Source organism: Ambystoma mexicanum, chromosome 10 (genome assembly GCF_040938575.1).
Source record: "Ambystoma mexicanum isolate Mex_15411 chromosome 10, UKY_AmexF1_1, whole genome shotgun sequence".
Classification (NCBI taxonomy): Eukaryota; Metazoa; Chordata; class Amphibia; order Caudata; family Ambystomatidae; genus Ambystoma; species Ambystoma mexicanum.
This window is the reverse complement of record NC_090932.1, coordinates 183,663,729-183,683,436: the sequence shown is the minus strand read 5'-3', so window position 1 is coordinate 183,683,436 and position 19,708 is coordinate 183,663,729. Positions and strand designations below refer to the sequence as shown.

The 19,708-nt window shown below is 58.3% G+C and overlaps 1 protein-coding gene across 4 annotated transcripts in view; it reads left to right on the top strand.

Moving 5' to 3' along the window:
• LOC138491262 (inositol polyphosphate-5-phosphatase A-like) overlaps nucleotides 1–19,708 on the top strand; it is a 705,879-nt gene that overhangs the window by 273,576 nt on the left and 412,595 nt on the right. The window lies entirely within an intron of this gene.

Genomic DNA, 19,708 nt, shown 5'->3' with positions numbered 1-19,708 from the left:
TTGTGTGGCGCGGATGAGAGTATGGGCAAGCCTCTGAAGAGGCTGCTGTGTGGCGCGGATGAGAGTATGGGGCAAGCCTCCGAAGAGGCTGCTGTGTGGCACGAATGAGCATATGGGCAAGCCTCTGAAGAGGCTGCTGTGAGACGCGGATGAGAGTATGGGGCAAGCCTCCAAAGAGGCTGCTGTGTGGCACGGATGAGCGTATGTGCAAGCCTCTGAAGAGGCTGCTGTGTGGCGCGGATGAGAATATGGGGCAAGCCTCCGAAGAGGTTGCTCTGTGGCGCGGATAAGCGTATGGGCAAGCCTTCGAAGAGGCTGCTGTGTGGCGCGGATGAGAGTATGGGGCAAGACTCTGAAGAGGCTGCTGTGTGGCGCGGATGAGAGTATGGGCAAGCCTCAGAAGAGGCTGTTGTGTGGCGCGGATGAGAGTATGGGCAAGCCTCTGAAGAGGCTGCTGTGTGGCGCGGATGAGAGTATGGGGCAAGCCTCCAAAGAGGCTGCTGTGTGGCACGAATGAGCATATGGGCAAGCCTCTGAAGAGGCTGCTGTGAGACGCGGATGAGAGTATGGGGCAAGCCTCCAAAGAGGCTGCTGTGTGACACGGATGAGCGTATGTGCAAGCCTCTGAAGAGGCTGCTCTGTGGCGCGGATGAGAATATGGGGCAAGCCTCCGAAGAGGTTGCTCTGTGGCGTGGATGAGCGTATGGGCAAGCCTTCGAAGAGGCTGCTGTGTGGCGCGGATGAGAGTATGGGGCAAGCCTCTGAAGAGGCTGCTGTGTGGCGCGGATGAGAGTATGGGCAATCCTTCAAAGAGGCTGCTGTGTGGCGCAGATGAGAGGATGGGGCAAGCCTCTGAAGAGGCTGCCGTGTGGCGCGTATGAGAGTATGGGGCAAGCCTCCGAAGAGGCTGCCGTGTGGCGCGGATGAGAGTATGGGGCAAGCCTCCGAAGAGGCTACTATGTGGCACGGATGAGAGTATGGGGCAAACCTTCGAAGAGGCTGTTGTGTGGTGCAGATGAGAGTATGGGCAAGCCTCTGAAGTGGCTGCTGTGTGGCGTGAATGAGATTATGGGCAAGCTTCAGAAGAGGCTGTTGTGTGGCTCGGATGAGAGTATGGGCAAGCCTCTGAAGATGCTCCTGTGTGGTGCGGATGAGAGTATGGGGCAACCCTCTGAAGAGGCTGCTGTGTGGCGCGGATGATAGTATGTGGCAAGCCTCCGAAGAGGCTATGTGGCACGGATGAGAGTATGGGGCAAAACTTCGAAGAGGCTGTTGTGTGGTGCAGATGAGAGTATGGGCAAGCCTCTGAAGTGGCTGCTGTGTGGCGTGAATGAGAGTATGGGCAAGCCTCAGAAGAGGCTGCTGTGTGGCGCGGATGAGAGTATGGGGCAACCCTCTGAAGAGGCTGCTGTGTGGTGCGGATGAGAGTATGGGGCAACCCTCTGAAGAGGCTGCTGTGTGGCGCGGATGAGAGTATGGGGCAAGCCTCCGAAGAGGCTGCTGTGTGGCGCGGATGAGCATATGTGCAAGCCTCTGAAGAGGCTGCTGTGTGGCACGGATGAGCGTGTGTGCAAGCCTCTGAAGTGGCTGCTGTGTGGCGCGGATGAGCGTATGGGCAAGCGGATGAGCGTATGTACAAGCCTCTGAAGAGGCTGCTGTGTGGCGCGGATGAGAGTATGGGCAAGCCTCTGAAGAGTCTGCTGTGTGGCACGGATGAGAGTATGGGCAAGCCTCTGAAGAGGCTGCAGTGTGGCGCGGATGAGCGTATGTGGAAGCCTCGGAAGAGGCTGCTGTGTGGCGTGGATGAGAGTATGGGGCAAGCCCCCGAAGAGACTGCTGTGTGGCGCGGATGAGCGTATGGGCAAGCCCCCGAAGAGGCTGCTGTGTGGCATGGATGAGAGTATGGGGCAAGCCTCCGAAGAGGCTGCTGTGTGGCACGGATGAGCGTATGGGCAAGCCTCTGAAGAGGCTGCTGTGTGGCGCGGATGAGCGTATGGGCAAGCCTCTGAAGAGGCTGCTGTGTGGCGCGGATGAGCGTATGTGCAAGCCTCTGAAGAGGCTGCTGTGTGGCGCGGATGAGCGTATGTGCAAGCCTCTGAAGAGTCTGCTGTGTGGCGTGGATGAGAGTATGGGCAAGCCTCTGAAGAGGCTGCTGTGTGGCGCGGATGAGCGTATGGGCAAGCCTCTGAAGAGGCTGCTGTGTGGCACGGATGAGAGTATGGGGCAAGCCTCCGAAGAGCCTGCTGTGTGGCACGGATGATAGTGTGGGCAAGCCTCTGAAGAGGCTGCTGTGTGGCGTGGATGAGAGTATGGGCAAGCCTCTGAAGAGGCTGCTGTGTGGTGCGGATGAGAGTATGGGGCAACTCTCTGAAGAGGCTGCTGTGTGGCGCGGATGAGTGTATGGGGCAACCCTCTGAAGAGGCTGCTGTGTGGTGCGGATGAGAGTATGGATCAAGCCTCTGAAGAGGCTGCTGTGTGGCGCGGATGAGAGTATGGGAAAGCCTCCAAAGAGGCTGCTGTGTGGCGCAGATGAGAGTATGGGCAAGCCTCCAAAGAGGCTGCTGTGTGGCGTGGATGAGAGTATGGGCAAGCCTCCGAAGAGGCTGCTGTGTGGCGCGGATGAGAGTATGAGCAAGCCTCTGAGGAGGCTGCTGTGTGGCATGGAGGAGATTATGGGGCAAGCCTCCGAAGAGGCTGCTGTGTGGCACAGATGAGAGTATGAGCAAGCCTCTGAAGAGGCTGCTGTGTGGTGCGGATGAGAGTATGGGGCAAGCCTCCGAAGAGGCTGCTGTGTGGCGCGGATGAGAGTATGGGCAAACCTCTGAAGAGGCTGCTCTGTGGCCTGGATGAGGGTATGGGGCAACCCTCTGAAGAGGCTGCTGTGTGGCGCAGATGAGAGTATGGGGCAAGCCTCAAAAGAGGCTGCTGTGTGGCGCAGATGAGAGTAGGGGCAAACCTCCAAAGAGGCTGCTGTGTGGCGCGAATGAGCGTATGGGCAAGCCTCTGAAGAGGCTGCTGTGTGGCGCGGATGAGAGTATGGGGCAAACCTCTGAAGAGGCTGCTGTGTGGCGTGGATGAGAGTATTGGGCAAGCCTCAAAAGAGGCTGCTGTGTGTCGCGGATGAGAGTATGGGCAAACCTCCAAAGAGGCTGCTGTGTGGCGTGATTGAGCATATGGGCAAGCCTCTGAAGAGGCTGCTGTGTGGCGCAGATGAGAGTATATGGCAAGCCTCTGAAGAGGCTGCTGTGTGGCGCGGATGAGAGTATGGGGCAAGCCTCCGAAGAGGCTGCTGTGTGGCGCGGATGAGAGTATGGGCAAACCTCCAAAGAGGCTGCTGTGTGGCGCAGATGAGCATATGTACAAGCCTCTGAAGAGGCTGCTGTGTGGCGCCGATGAGCGTATGTGCAAGGCTCTGAAGAGGCTGCTGTGTGGCATGGATTAGAGTATGGGGCAAACCTCCAAAGAGGCTGCTGTGTGGCGCGGATGAGCGTATGTGCAAGCCTCTGAAGAGGCTGCTGTGTGGCGCGGATGAGAGTATGGGGCAAGCCTCTGAAGAGGCTGCTGTGTGGCGCAGATGAGAGTATGGGGCAACCCTCTGAAGAGGGTGCTGTGTGGCGCGGATGAGAGTATGGGGCAAGCCTCAAAAGAGGCTTCTGTGTGGCGCGGATGAGAGTATGGGCAAACCTCCAAAGAGGCTGCTGTGTGGCGCGAATGAGCATATGGGCAAGCCTCTGAAGAGGCTGCTGTGTGGCGCAGATGAGAGTATGGGGCAAGCCTCCGAAGAGGCTGCTGTGTGGCGCGGATGAGTGTATGGGCAAGCCTAGGAAGAGGCTGCTGTGTGGCGCGGATGAGAGTATGCGGCAAGCCTCCGAAGAGGCTGCTGTGTGACGCGGATGAGAGTATGGGCAAACCTCCAAAGAGGCTGCTGTGTGGCGCGGATGAGCGTATGTACAAGCCTCTGAAGAGGCTGCTGTGTGGCGCCGATGAGCGTATGTGCAAGCCTCTGAAGAGGCTGCTGTGTGGCGCGGATGAGCATATGGGCAAGCCTCTGAAAGAGGCTGCTGTGTGGCGTGGATGAGCGTATGGGCAAGCCTCCGAAGAGGCTGCTGTGTGGCACGGATGAGAGTATGGGGCAAGCCTCCGAAGAGGCTGCTGTGTGGCGCGGATGAGCGTATGGGCAAGCCTCTGAAGAGGCTGCTGTGTGGCGCAGATGAGCGTATCGGCAAGCCTCTGAAGAGGCTGCTGTGTGGCGCGGATGAGCATATGTGCAAGCCTCTGAAGAGGCTGCTGTGTGGTGTGGATGAGAGTATGGGGCAACCCTCTGAAGAGGCTGATGTATGGTGTGGATGAGAGTATGGGGCAACCCTCTGAAGAGGCTGCTGTGTGGCATGGATGAGAGTATGGGGCAACCCTCTGAAGAGGCTGCTGTGTGGTGCGGATGAGAGTATGGGGCAAGACTCCGAAGAGGCTGCTGTGTGACGCAGATGAGAGTATGGGCAAGCCTCCAAAGAGGCTGCTGTGTGGCGCAGATGAGAGTATGGGCAAGCCTCCAAAGAGGCTGCTGTGTGGCGTGGATGAGAGTATGGGCAAGCCTTCGAAGAGGCTGCTGTGTGGCGCGGATGAGAGTATGAGCAAGCCTCTGAGGAGGCTGCTGTGTGGCGCGGATGAGAGTATGGGTCAAGCCTCTGAAGAGGCTGCTGTGTGGCACGGATGAGAGTATGAGCAAGCCTCTGAAGAGGCTGCTGTGTGGCGCGGATGAGCGTATGGGGCAAGCCTCCGAAGAGGCTGCTGTGTGGCGCGAATGAGCATATGGGCAAGCCTCTGAAGAGGCTGCTGTGTGGCGCGGATGAGAGTATGGGCAAGCCTCCGAAGAGGCTGCTTTGTGGCACGGATGAGAGTACGGGCAAGCCTCTGAAGAGGCTGCTGTGTGGCGACGATGAGAGTATGGGGCAACCCTCTGAAGAGGCTGCTGTGTGGCGCGGATGAGAGTATGGGGCAAGCCTCCAAAGAGGCTGCTGTGTGGCGCGGATGAGAGTATGGGCAAATCTCCAAAGAGGCTGCTGTGTGGTGCGGATGAGAGTATGGGGCAAGCCTCCGAAGAGGCTGCTGTGTGGCGCGGATGAGAGTATGGGCAAACCTCCAAAGAGGCTGCTGTGTGGCGCGAATGAGCATATGGGCAAGCCTCTGAAGAGGCTGCTGTGTGGCGCAGATGAGAGTATGGGGCAAGCCTCCGAAGTGGCTGCTGTGTGGCGCGGATGAGTGTATGGGCAAGCCTTCGAAGAGGCTGTTGTGTGGTGCAGATGAGAGTATGGGCAAGCCTCAGAAGAGGCTGTTGTGTGGCGCGGATGAGAGTATGGGCAAGCCTCTGAATAGGCTGCTGTGTGGTGCGGATGAGAGTATGGGGCAACCCTCAGAAGAGGCTGCTGTGTGGCGCGGATGAGAGTATGGAGCAACCCTCTAAAGAGGCTGCTGTGTGGCACGGATGAGAGTATGGGGCAAGCCTCCGAACAGGCTGCTGTGTGGCATGGATGAGAGTATGGGGCAAGCCTCCGAAGAGGCTGCTGTGTGGCACGAATGAGCATATGGGCAAGCCTCCGAAGAGTCTGCTGTGTGGCGCGGATGAGAGTATGGGGCAAGCCTCCGAAGAGGCTGCTGTGTGGCACGAATGAGCATATGGGCAAGCCTCTGAAGAGGCTGCTGTGTGGCGCGGATGAGAATATGGGGCAAGCCTCCGAAGAGGTTGCTCTGTGGCGCGGATGAGCGTATGGGCAAGCCTTCGAAGAGGCTGCTGTGTGGCGCGAATGAGCATATGGGCAAGCCTCTGAAGAGGCTGCTGTGTGGCGCAGATGAGAGTATGGGGCAAGCCTCCGAAGAGGCTGCTGTGTGACGCGGATGAGAGTATGGGCAAACCTCCAAAGAGGCTGCTGTGTGGCGCGGATGAGCGTATGTACAAGCCTCTGAAGAGGCTGCTGTGTGGCGCCGATGAGCGTATGTGCAAGCCTCTGAAGAGGCTGCTGTGTGGGGCGGATTAGAGTATGGGGCAAACCTCCAAAGAGGCTGCTGTGTGGCGCGGATGAGCGTATGTGCAAGCCTCTGAAGAGGCTGCTGTGTGGCACGGATGAGAATATGGGCAAGCCTCTGAAGAGGCTGCTGTGTGGTGCGAATGAGCGTATGGGCAAGCCTCTGAAGAGGCTGCTGTGTGGCGCGGATGAGCGTATGGGCAAGCCTTCAAAGAGGCTGCTGTGTGGCGCAGATGAGAGGATGGGGCAAGCCTCTGAAGAGGCTGCCGTGTGGCGCGGATGAGAGTATGGGGCAAGCCTCCGAAGAGGCTGCTATGTGGCACGGATGAGAGTATGGGGCAGACCTTCAAAAGAGGCTGTTGTGTGGTGCAAATGAGAGTATGGGCAAGCCTCTGAAGAGGCTGCTGTGTGGCGTGAATGAGAGTATGGGCAAGCCTCAGAAGAGGCTGTTGTGTGGCGCGGATGAGAGTATGGGCAAGCCTCTGAAGAGGCTGCTGTGTGGCGCGGATGAGAGTATGGGGCAAGCCTCCGAAGAGGCTGCTGTGTGGCATGAATGAGCATATGGGCAAGCCTCTGAAGAGGCTGCTGTGAGACGCGGATGAGAGTATGGGGCAAGCCTCCAAAGAGGCTGCTGTGTGGCACGGATGAGCGTATGTGCAAGCCTCTGAAGAGGCTGCTGTGTGGCGCGGATGAGAATATGGGGCAAGCCTCCGAAGAGGTTGCTCTGTGGCGCGGATGAGAGTATGGGGCAAGCCTCTGAAGAGGCTGCTGTGTGGCGCGGATGAGAGTATGGGGCAACCCTCTGAAGAGGCTGTTGTGTGGTGCAGATGAGAGGATGGGGCAAGCCTCTGAAGAGGCTGCTGTGTGGCACAGATGAGAGGATGGGGCAAGCCTCTGAAGAGGCTGCCGTGTGGCACGGATGAGAGTATGGGGCAAACCTTCGAAGAGGCTGTTGTGTGGTGCAGATGAGAGTATGGGCAAGCCTCTGAAGTGGCTGCTGTGTGGCGTGAATGAAATTATGGGCAAGCTTCAGAAGAGGCTGTTGTGTGGCGCGGATGAGAGTATGGGCAAGCCTCTGAAGATGCTCCTGTGTGGTGCGGATGAGAGTATGGGGCAACCCTCTGAAGAGGCTGCTGTGGGGCGCGGATGAGAGTATGGGGCAAACCTCCGAAGAGGCTGCTATGTGGCACGGATGAGAGTATGGGGCAGACCTTCCAAGAGGCTGTTGTGTGGTGCAAATGAGAGTATGGGCAAGCCTCTGAAGAGGCTGCTGTGTGGCGTGAATGAGAGTATGGGCAAGCTTCAGAAGAGGCTGTTGTGTGGCGCGGATGAGAGTATGGGGCAAACCTTCGAAGAGGCTGTTGTGTGGTGCAGATGAGAGTATGGGCAAGCCTCTGAAGTGGCTGCTGTGTGGCGTGAATGAGAGTATGGGCAAGCTTCAGAAGAGGCTGTTGTGTGGCGCGGATGAGAGTATGGGCAAGCCTCTGAAGATGCTCCTGTGTGGTGCGGACTTGAGTATGGGGCAACCCTCTGAAGAGGCTGCTGTGGGGCGCGGATGAGAGTATGGGGCAAACCTCCGAAGAGGCTGCTATGTGGCACGGATGAGAGTATGGGGCAGACCTTCAAAAGAGGCTGTTGTGTGGTGCAAATGAGAGTATGGGCAAGCCCCTGAAGAGGCTGCTGTGTGGCGTGAATGAGAGTATGGGCAAGCCTCAGAAGAGGCTGTTGTGTGGCGCAGATGAGAGTATGGGCAAGCCTCTGAAGAGGCTGCTGTGTGGCGCGGATGAGAGTATGGGGCAAGCCTCCGAAGAGGCTGCTGTGTGGCACGAATGAGCATATGGGCAAGCCTCTGAAGAGGCTGCTGTGAGACGCGGATGAGAGTATGGGGCAAGCCTCCAAAGAGGCTGCTGTGTGGCACGGATGAGCGTATGTGCAAGCCTCTGAAGAGGCTGCTGTGTGGCGCGGATGAGAGTAGGGGCAAGCCTCCGAAGAGGCTGCTGTGTGGCACGGATGAGCGTATGTGCAAGCCTCTGAAGAGGCTGCTGTGTGGCGCGGATGAGAATATGGGGCAAGCCTCCGAAGAGGTTGCTCTGTGGCGCGGATAAGCGTATGGGCAAGCCTTCGAAGAGGCTGCTGTGTGGCGCGGATGAGAGTATGGGGCAAGACTCTGAAGAGGCTGCTGTGTGGCGCGGATGAGAGTATGGGCAAGCCTCAGAAGAGGCTGTTGTGTGGCGCGGATGAGAGTATGGGCAAGCCTCTGAAGAGGCTGCTGTGTGGCGCGGATGAGAGTATGGGGCAAGCCTCCGAAGAGGCTGCTGTGTGGCACGAATGAGCATATGGGCAAGCCTCTGAAGAGGCTGCTGTGAGACGCGGATGAGAGTATGGGGCAAGCCTCCAAAGAGGCTGCTGTGTGGCACGGATGAGCGTATGTGCAAGCCTCTGAAGAGGCTGCTGTGTGGCGCGGATGAGAATATGGGGCAAGCCTCCGAAGAGGTTGCTCTGTGGCGCGGATGAGCGTATGGGCAAGCCTTCGAAGAGGCTGCTGTGTGGCGCGGATGAGAGTATGGGGCAAGCCTCTGAAGAGGCTGCTGTGTGGCGTGGATGAGAGTATGGGCAATCCTTCAAAGAGGCTGCTGTGTGGCGCAGATGAGAGGATGGGGCAAGCCTCTGAAGAGGCTGCCGTGTGGCGCGTATGAGAGTATGGGGCAAGCCTCCGAAGAGGCTGCCGTGTGGCGCGGATGAGAGTATGGGGCAAGCCTCCGAAGAGGCTGCTATGTGGCACGGATGAGAGTATGGGGCAAACCTTCGAAGAGGCTGTTGTGTGGTGCAGATGAGAGTATGGGCAAGCCTCTGAAGTGGCTGCTGTGTGGCGTGAATGAAATTATGGGCAAGCTTCAGAAGAGGCTGTTGTGTGGCGCGGATGAGAGTATGGGCAAGCCTCTGAAGATGCTCCTGTGTGGTGCAGATGAGAGTATGGGGCAACCCTCTGAAGAGGCTGCTGTGTGGCGCGGATGAGAGTATGTGGCAAGCCTCCGAAGAGGCTATGTGGCACGGATGAGAGTATGGGGCAAAACTTCGAAGAGGCTGTTGTGTGATGCAGATGAGAGTATGGGCAAGCCTCTGAAGTGGCTGCTGTGTGGCGTGAATGAGAGTATGGCAAGCCTCAGAAGAGGCTGCTGTGTGGCGCGGATGAGAGTATGGGGCAACCCTCTGAAGAGGCTGCTGTGTGGTGCGGATGAGAGTATGGGGCAACCCTCTGAAGAGGCTGCTGTGTGGCGCGGATGAGAGTATGGGGCAAGCCTCCGAAGAGGCTGCTGTGTGGCGCGGATGAGCATATGTGCAAGCCTCTGAAGAGGCTGCTGTGTGGCACGGATGAGCATGTGTGCAAGCCTCTGGAGTGGCTGCTGTGTGGCGCGGATGAACGTATGGGCAAGCGGATGAGCGTATGTGCAAGCCTCTGAAGAGGCTGCTGTGTGGCGCGGATGAGAGTATGGGCAAACCTCCAAAGAGGCTGCTGTGTGGCACGGATGAGCGTATGTGCAAGCCTCTGAAGAGGCTGCTGTGTGGCACGGATGAGAGTATGGGCAAGCCTCTGAAGAGGCTGCAGTGTGGCGCGGATGAGCGTATGTGGAAGCCTCGGAAGAGGCTGCTGTGTGGCACGAATTAATGTATGGGCAAGCCTCTGAAGAGGCTGCTGTGTGGCGTGGATGAGAGTATGGGGCAAGCCCCCGAAGAGACTGCTGTGTGGCGCGGATGAGCGTATGGGCAAGCCTCCGAAGAGGCTGCTGTGTGACATGGATGAGAGTATGGGGCAAGCTTCCGAAGAGGCTGCTGTGTGGCACGGATGAGCGTATGGGCAAGCCTCTGAAGAGGCTGCTGTGTGGCGCGGATGAGCGTATGGGCAAGCCTCTGAAGAGGCTGCTGTGTGGCGCGGATGAGCGTATGTGCAAGCCTCTGAAGAGTCTGCTGTGTGGCGTGGATGAGAGTATGGGCAAGCCTCTGAAGAGGCTGCTGTGTGGCGCGGATGAGCGTATGGGGCAAGCCTCCGAAGAGCCTGCTGTGTGGCACGGATGATAGTGTGGGCAAGCCTCTGAAGAGGCTGCTGTGTGGCGTGGATGAGAGTATGGGCAAGCCTCTGAAGAGGCTGCTGTGTGGTGCGGATGAGAGTATGGGGCAACTCTCTGAAGAGGCTGCTGTGTGGCGCGGATGAGTGTATGGGGCAACCCTCTGAAGAGGCTGCTGTGTGGTGCGGATGAGAGTATGGGGCAAGCCTCTGAAGAGGCTGCTGTGTGGCACGGATGAGAGTATGGGCAAGCCCCCAAAGAGGCTGCTGTGTGGCGCAGATGAGAGTATGGGCAAGCCTCCAAAGAGGCTGCTGTGTGGCGTGGATGAGAGTATGGGCAAGCCTCCGAAGAGGCTGCTGTGTGGCGCGGATGAGAGTATGAGCAAGCCTCTGAGGAGGCTGCTGTGTGGCGCGGAGGAGATTATGGGGCAAGCCTCCGAAGAGGCTGCTGTGTGGAACGGATGAGAGTATGAGCAAACCTCTGAAGAGGCTGCTGTGTGGTGCGGATGAGAGTATGGGGCAAGCCTCCGAAGAGGCAGCTGTGTGGTGCGAATGAGCGTATGGGCAAGCCTCTGAAGAGGCTGCTGTGTGGTGCGGATGAGAGTATGGGGCAAGCCTCCGAAGAGGCTGCTGTGTGGCGCGGATGAGAGTATGGGCAAGCCTCTGAAGAGGCTGCTCTGTGGCGTGGATGAGGGTATGGGGCAACCCTCTGAAGAGGCTGCTGTGTGGCGCAGATGAGAGTATGGGGCAAGCCTCAAAAGAGGCTGCTGTGTGGCGCAGATGAGAGTATGGGCAAACCTCCAAAGAGGCTGCTGTGTGGCGCGAATGAGCGTATGGGCAAGCCTCTGAAGAGGCTGCTGTGTGGCGCGGATGAGAGTATGGGGCAAGCCTCCGAAGAGGCTGCTATGTGGCACGGATGAGAGTATGGGGCAAACCTTCGAAGAGGCTGTTGTGTGGTGCAGATGAGAGTATGGGCAAGCCTCTGAAGTGGCTGCTGTGTGGCGTGAATGAGATTATGGGCAAGCTTCAGAAGAGGCTGTTGTGTGGCGCGGATGAGAGTATGGGCAAGCCTCTGAAGATGCTCCTGTGTGGTGCGGATGAGAGTATGGGGCAACCCTCTGAAGAGGCTGCTGTGTGGCGCGGATGATAGTATGTGGCAAGCCTCCGAAGAGGCTATGTGGCACGGATGAGAGTATGGGGCAAAACTTCGAAGAGGCTGTTGTGTGTTGCAGATGAGAGTATGGGCAAGCCTCTGAAGTGGCTGCTGTGTGGCGTGAATGAGAGTATGGGCAAGCCTCAGAAGAGGCTGCTGTGTGGCGCGGATGAGAGTATGGGGCAACCCTCTGAAGAGGCTGCTGTGTGGCGCGGATGAGAGTATGGGGCAAGCCTCCGAAGAGGCTGCTGTGTGGCGCGGATGAGCATATGTGCAAGCCTCTGAAGAGGCTGCTGTGTGGCACGGATGAGCGTGTGTGCAAGCCTCTGAAGTGGCTGCTGTGTGGCGCGGATGAGCGTATGGGCAAGCGGATGAGCGTATGTACAAGCCTCTGAAGAGGCTGCTGTGTGGCGCGGATGAGAGTATGGGCAAACCTCCAAAGAGGCTGCTGTGTGGCACGGATGAGCGTATGTGCAAGCCTCTGAAGAGGCTGCTGTGTGGCACGGATGAGAGTATGGGCAAGCCTCTGAAGAGGCTGCAGTGTGGCGCGGATGAGCGTATGTGGAAGCCTCGGAAGAGGCTGCTGTGTGGCGTGGATGAGAGTATGGGGCAAGCCCCCGAAGAGACTGCTGTGTGGCGCGGATGAGCGTATGGGCAAGCCCCCGAAGAGGCTGCTGTGTGGCATGGATGAGAGTATGGGGCAAGCCTCCGAAGAGGCTGCTGTGTGGCACGGATGAGCGTATGGGCAAGCCTCTGAAGAGGCTGCTGTGTGGCGCGGATGAGCGTATGGGCAAGCCTCTGAAGAGGCTGCTGTGTGGCGCGGATGAGCGTATGTGCAAGCCTCTGAAGAGTCTGCTGTGTGGCGTGGATGAGAGTATGGGCAAGCCTCTGAAGAGGCTGCTGTGTGGCGCGGATGAGCGTATGGGCAAGCCTCTGAAGAGGCTGCTGTGTGGCACGGATGAGAGTATGGGGCAAGCCTCCGAAGAGCCTGCTGTGTGGCACGGATGATAGTGTGGGCAAGCCTCTGAAGAGGCTGCTGTGTGGCGTGGATGAGAGTATGGGCAAGCCTCTGAAGAGGCTGCTGTGTGGTGCGGATGAGAGTATGGGGCAACTCTCTGAAGAGGCTGCTGTGTGGCGCGGATGAGTGTATGGGGCAACCCTCTGAAGAGGCTGCTGTGTGGTGCGGATGAGAGTATGGGGCAAGCCTCTGAAGAGGCTGCTGTGTGGCGTGGATGAGAGTATGGGCAAGCCTCCAAAGAGGCTGCTGTGTGGCGCAGATGAGAGTATGGGCAAGCCTCCAAAGAGGCTGCTGTGTGGCGTGGATGAGAGTATGGGCAAGCCTCCGAAGAGGCTGCTGTGTGGCGCGGATGAGAGTATGAGCAAGCCTCTGAGGAGGCTGCTGTGTGGCGTGGAGGAGATTATGGGGCAAGCCTCCGAAGAGGCTGCTGTGTGGCACAGATGAGAGTATGAGCAAGCCTCTGAAGAGGCTGCTGTGTGGTGCGGATGAGAGTATGGGGCAAGCCTCCGAAGAGGCAGCTGTGTGGTGCGAATGAGCGTATGGGCAAGCCTCTGAAGAGGCTGCTGTGTGGTGCGGATGAGAGTATGGGGCAAGCCTCCGAAGAGGCTGCTGTGTGGCGCGGATGAGAGTATGGGCAAACCTCTGAAGAGGCTGCTCTGTGGCGTGGATGAGGGTATGGGGCAACCCTCTGAAGAGGCTGCTGTGTGGCGCAGATGAGAGTATGGGGCAAGCCTCAAAAGAGGCTGCTGTGTGGCGCAGATGAGAGTAGGGGCAAACCTCCAAAGAGGCTGCTGTGTGGCGCGAATGAGCGTATGGGCAAGCCTCTGAAGAGTCTGCTGTGTGGCGCGGATGAGAGTATGGGGCAACCCTCTGAAGAGGCTGCTGTGTGGCGTGGATGAGAGTATTGGGCAAGCCTCAAAAGAGGCTGCTGTGTGTCGCGGATGAGAGTATGGGCAAACCTCCAAAGAGGCTGCTGTGTGGCGCGAATGAGCATATGGGCAAGCCTCTGAAGAGGCTGCTGTGTGGCGCAGATGAGAGTATGGGGCAAGCCTCTGAAGAGGCTGCTGTGTGGGGCGGATTAGAGTATGGGGCAAACCTCCAAAGAGGCTGCTGTGTGGCGCGGATGAGCGTATGTGCAAGCCTCTGAAGAGGCTGCTTTGTGGCACGGATGAGAATATGGGCAAGCCTCTGAAGAGGCTGCTGTGTGGTGCGAATGAGCGTATGGGCAAGCCTCTGAAGAGGCAGCTGTGTGGCATGGATGAGAGTATGGGGCAAGCCTCCGAAGAGGCTGCTGTGTGGCGCGGATGAGCGTATGGGCAAGCCTCCCAAGAGGCTGCTGTGTGGCACGGATGACAGTATGGGCCAAGCCTCCGAAGAGGCTGCTGTGTGGCGCGGATGAGCGTATGGGCAAGCCTCTGAAGAGGCTTCTGTGTGGCGCGGATGAGAGTATGTGCAAGCCTCTGAAGAGGCTGCTGTGTGGCGCGGATGAGAGTATGGGCAAGCCTCTGAAGAGGCTGCTGTGTGGCGCGGATGAGCGTATGGCCAAGCCTTCAAAGAGGCTGCTGTGTGGCGCAGATGAGAGGATGGGGCAAGCCTCTGAATAGGCTGCCGTGTGGCGCGGATGAGAGTATGGGGCAAGCCTCCGAAGAGGCTGCTATGTGGCACGGATGAGAGTATGGGGCAAACCTTCGAAGAGGCTGTTGTGTGGTGCAGATGAGAGTATGGGCAAGCCTCTGAAGTGGCTGCTGTGTGGCGTGAATGAGAGTATGGGCAAGCTTCAGAAGAGGCTGTTGTGTGGCGCGGATGAGAGTATGGGCAAGGTTCTGAAGATGCTCCTGTGTGGTGCGGACTTGAGTATGGGGCAACCCTCTGAAGAGGCTGCTGTGGGGCGCGGATGAGAGTATGGGGCAAACCTCCGAAGAGGCTGCTATGTGGCACGGATGAGAGTATGGGGCAGACCTTCAAAAGAGGCTGTTGTGTGGTGCAAATGAAGTATGGGCAAGCCCCTGAAGAGGCTGCTGTGTGGCGTGAATGAGAGTATGGGCAAGCCTCAGAAGAGGCTGTTGTGTGGCGCGGATGAGAGTATGGGCAAGCCTCTGAAGAGGCTGCTGTGTGGCGCGGATGAGAGTATGGGGCAAGCCTCCGAAGAGGCTGCTGTGTGGCACGAATGAGCATATGGGCAAGCCTCTGAAGAGGCTGCTGTGAGACGCGGATGAGAGTATGGGGCAAGCCTCCAAAGAGGCTGCTGTGTGGCACGGATGAGCGTATGTGCAAGCCTCTGAAGAGGCTGCTGTGTGGCGCGGATGAGAATATGGGGCAAGCCTCCGAAGAGGTTGCTCTGTGGCGCGGATAAGCGTATGGGCAAGCCTTCGAAGAGGCTGCTGTGTGGCGCGGATGAGAGTATGGGGCAAGACTCTGAAGAGGCTGCTGTGTGGCGCGGATGAGAGTATGGGCAAGCCTCAGAAGAGGCTGTTGTGTGGCGCGGATGAGAGTATGGGCAAGCCTCTGAAGAGGCTGCTGTGTGGCGCGGATGAGAGTATGGGGCAAGCCTCCAAAGAGGCTGCTGTGTGGCACGAATGAGCATATGGGCAAGCCTCTGAAGAGGCTGCTGTGAGACGCGGATGAGAGTATGGGGCAAGCCTCCAAAGAGGCTGCTGTGTGACACGGATGAGCGTATGTGCAAGCCTCTGAAGAGGCTGCTCTGTGGCGCGGATGAGAATATGGGGCAAGCCTCCGAAGAGGTTGCTCTGTGGCGTGGATGAGCGTATGGGCAAGCCTTCGAAGAGGCTGCTGTGTGGCGCGGATGAGAGTATGGGGCAAGCCTCTGAAGAGGCTGCTGTGTGGCGCGGATGAGAGTATGGGCAATCCTTCAAAGAGGCTGCTGTGTGGCGCAGATGAGAGGATGGGGCAAGCCTCCGAAGAGGCTGCCGTGTGGCGCGGATGAGAGTATGGGGCAAGCCTCCGAAGAGGCTACTATGTGGCACGGATGAGAGTATGGGGCAAACCTTCGAAGAGGCTGTTGTGTGGTGCAGATGAGAGTATGGGCAAGCCTCTGAAGTGGCTGCTGTGTGGCGTGAATGAGATTATGGGCAAGCTTCAGAAGAGGCTGTTGTGTGGCTCGGATGAGAGTATGGGCAAGCCTCTGAAGATGCTCCTGTGTGGTGCGGATGAGAGTATGGGGCAACCCTCTGAAGAGGCTGCTGTGTGGCGCGGATGATAGTATGTGGCAAGCCTCCGAAGAGGCTATGTGGCACGGATGAGAGTATGGGGCAAAACTTCGAAGAGGCTGTTGTGTGGTGCAGATGAGAGTATGGGCAAGCCTCTGAAGTGGCTGCTGTGTGGCGTGAATGAGAGTATGGGCAAGCCTCAGAAGAGGCTGCTGTGTGGCGCGGATGAGAGTATGGGGCAACCCTCTGAAGAGGCTGCTGTGTGGTGCGGATGAGAGTATGGGGCAACCCTCTGAAGAGGCTGCTGTGTGGCGCGGATGAGAGTATGGGGCAAGCCTCCGAAGAGGCTGCTGTGTGGCGCGGATGAGCATATGTGCAAGCCTCTGAAGAGGCTGCTGTGTGGCACGGATGAGCGTGTGTGCAAGCCTCTGAAGTGGCTGCTGTGTGGCGCGGATGAGCGTATGGGCAAGCGGATGAGCGTATGTACAAGCCTCTGAAGAGGCTGCTGTGTGGCGCGGATGAGAGTATGGGCAAGCCTCTGAAGAGTCTGCTGTGTGGCACGGATGAGAGTATGGGCAAGCCTCTGAAGAGGCTGCAGTGTGGCGCGGATGAGCGTATGTGGAAGCCTCGGAAGAGGCTGCTGTGTGGCGTGGATGAGAGTATGGGGCAAGCCCCCGAAGAGACTGCTGTGTGGCGCGGATGAGCGTATGGGCAAGCCCCCGAAGAGGCTGCTGTGTGGCATGGATGAGAGTATGGGGCAAGCCTCCGAAGAGGCTGCTGTGTGGCACGGATGAGCGTATGGGCAAGCCTCTGAAGAGGCTGCTGTGTGGCGCGGATGAGCGTATGGGCAAGCCTCTGAAGAGGCTGCTGTGTGGCGCGGATGAGCGTATGTGCAAGCCTCTGAAGAGGCTGCTGTGTGGCGCGGATGAGCGTATGTGCAAGCCTCTGAAGAGTCTGCTGTGTGGCGTGGATGAGAGTATGGGCAAGCCTCTGAAGAGGCTGCTGTGTGGCGCGGATGAGCGTATGGGCAAGCCTCTGAAGAGGCTGCTGTGTGGCACGGATGAGAGTATGGGGCAAGCCTCCGAAGAGCCTGCTGTGTGGCACGGATGATAGTGTGGGCAAGCCTCTGAAGAGGCTGCTGTGTGGCGTGGATGAGAGTATGGGCAAGCCTCTGAAGAGGCTGCTGTGTGGTGCGGATGAGAGTATGGGGCAACTCTCTGAAGAGGCTGCTGTGTGGCGCGGATGAGTGTATGGGGCAACCCTCTGAAGAGGCTGCTGTGTGGTGCGGATGAGAGTATGGATCAAGCCTCTGAAGAGGCTGCTGTGTGGCGCGGATGAGAGTATGGGAAAGCCTCCAAAGAGGCTGCTGTGTGGCGCAGATGAGAGTATGGGCAAGCCTCCAAAGAGGCTGCTGTGTGGCGTGGATGAGAGTATGGGCAAGCCTCCGAAGAGGCTGCTGTGTGGCGCGGATGAGAGTATGAGCAAGCCTCTGAGGAGGCTGCTGTGTGGCATGGAGGAGATTATGGGGCAAGCCTCCGAAGAGGCTGCTGTGTGGCACAGATGAGAGTATGAGCAAGCCTCTGAAGAGGCTGCTGTGTGGTGCGGATGAGAGTATGGGGCAAGCCTCCGAAGAGGCAGCTGTGTGGTGCGAATGAGCGTATGGGCAAGCCTCTGAAGAGGCTGCTGTGTGGTGCGGATGAGAGTATGGGGCAAGCCTCCGAAGAGGCTGCTGTGTGGCGCGGATGAGAGTATGGGCAAACCTCTGAAGAGGCTGCTCTGTGGCGTGGATGAGGGTATGGGGCAACCCTCTGAAGAGGCTGCTGTGTGGCGCAGATGAGAGTATGGGGCAAGCCTCAAAAGAGGCTGCTGTGTGGCGCAGATGAGAGTAGGGGCAAACCTCCAAAGAGGCTGCTGTGTGGCGCGAATGAGCGTATGGGCAAGCCTCTGAAGAGGCTGCTGTGTGGCGCGGATGAGAGTATGGGGCAAACCTCTGAAGAGGCTGCTGTGTGGCGTGGATGAGAGTATTGGGCAAGCCTCAAAAGAGGCTGCTGTGTGTCGCGGATGAGAGTATGGGCAAACCTCCAAAGAGGCTGCTGTGTGGCGTGATTGAGCATATGGGCAAGCCTCTGAAGAGGCTGCTGTGTGGCGCAGATGAGAGTATATGGCAAGCCTCTGAAGAGGCTGCTGTGTGGCGCGGATGAGAGTATGGGGCAAGCCTCCGAAGAGGCTGCTGTGTGGCGCGGATGAGAGTATGGGCAAACCTCCAAAGAGGCTGCTGTGTGGCGCAGATGAGCATATGTACAAGCCTCTGAAGAGGCTGCTGTGTGGCGCCGATGAGCGTATGTGCAAGGCTCTGAAGAGGCTGCTGTGTGGCATGGATTAGAGTATGGGGCAAACCTCCAAAGAGGCTGCTGTGTGGCGCGGATGAGCGTATGTGCAAGCCTCTGAAGAGGCTGCTGTGTGGCGCGGATGAGAGTATGGGGCAAGCCTCTGAAGAGGCTGCTGTGTGGCGCAGATGAGAGTATGGGGCAACCCTCTGAAGAGGGTGCTGTGTGGCGCGGATGAGAGTATGGGGCAAGCCTCAAAAGAGGCTTCTGTGTGGCGCGGATGAGAGTATGGGCAAACCTCCAAAGAGGCTGCTGTGTGGCGCGAATGAGCATATGGGCAAGCCTCTGAAGAGGCTGCTGTGTGGCGCAGATGAGAGTATGGGGCAAGCCTCCGAAGAGGCTGCTGTGTGGCGCGGATGAGTGTATGGGCAAGCCTAGGAAGAGGCTGCTGTGTGGCGCGGATGAGAGTATGCGGCAAGCCTCCGAAGAGGCTGCTGTGTGACGCGGATGAGAGTATGGGCAAACCTCCAAAGAGGCTGCTGTGTGGCGCGGATGAGCGTATGTACAAGCCTCTGAAGAGGCTGCTGTGTGGCGCCGATGAGCGTATGTGCAAGCCTCTGAAGAGGCTGCTGTGTGGCGCGGATGAGCATATGGGCAAGCCTCTGAAGAGGCTGCTGTGTGGCGTGGATGAGCGTATGGGCAAGCCTCCGAAGAGGCTGCTGTGTGGCACGGATGAGAGTATGGGGCAAGCCTCCGAAGAGGCTGCTGTGTGGCGCGGATGAGCGTATGGGCAAGCCTCTGAAGAGGCTGCTGTGTGGCGCAGATGAGCGTATCGGCAAGCCTCTGAAGAGGCTGCTGTGTGGCGCGGATGAGCATATGTGCAAGCCTCTGAAGAGGCTGCTGTGTGGTGTGGATGAGAGTATGGGGCAACCCTCTGAAGAGGCTGATGTATGGTGTGGATGAGAGTATGGGGCAACCCTCTGAAGAGGCTGCTGTGTGGCATGGATGAGAGTATGGGGCAACCCTCTGAAGAGGCTGCTGTGTGGTGCGGATGAGAGTATGGGGCAAGACTCCGAAGAGGCTGCTGTGTGACGCAGATGAGAGTATGGGCAAGCCTCCAAAGAGGCTGCTGTGTGGCGCAGATGAGAGTATGGGCAAGCCTCCAAAGAGGCTGCTGTGTGGCGTGGATGAGAGTATGGGCAAGCCTTCGAAGAGGCTGCTGTGTGGCGCGGATGAGAGTATGAGCAAGCCTCTGAGGAGGCTGCTGTGTGGCGCGGATGAGAGTATGGGTCAAGCCTCTGAAGAGGCTGCTGTGTGGCACGGATGAGAGTATGAGCAAGCCTCTGAAGAGGCTGCTGTGTGGCGCGGATGAGCGTATGGGGCAAGCCTCCGAAGAGGCTGCTGTGTGGCGCGAATGAGCATATGGGCAAGCCTCTGAAGAGGCTGCTGTGTGGCGCGGATGAGAGTATGGGGCAAGCCTCCGAAGAGGCTGCTTTGTGGCACGGATGAGAGTACGGGCAAGCCTCTGAAGAGGCTGCTGTGTGGCGACGATGAGAGTATGGGGCAACCCTCTGAAGAGGCTGCTGTGTGGCGCGGATGAGAGTATGGGGCAAGCCTCCAAAGAGGCTGCTGTGTGGCGCGGATGAGAGTATGGGCAAATCTCCAAAGAGGCTGCTGTGTGGTGCGGATGAGAGTATGGGGCAAGCCTCCGAAGAGGCTGCTGTGTGGCGCGGATGAGAGTATGGGCAAACCTCCAAAGAGGCTGCTGTGTGGCGCGAATGAGCATATGGGCAAGCCTCTGAAGAGGCTGCTGTGTGGCGCAGATGAGAGTATGGGGCAAGCCTCCGAAGTGGCTGCTGTGTGGCGCGGATGAGTGTATGGGCAAGCCTTCGAAGAGGCTGTTGTGTGGTGCAGATGAGAGTATGGGCAAGCCTCAGAAGAGGCTGTTGTGTGGCGCGGA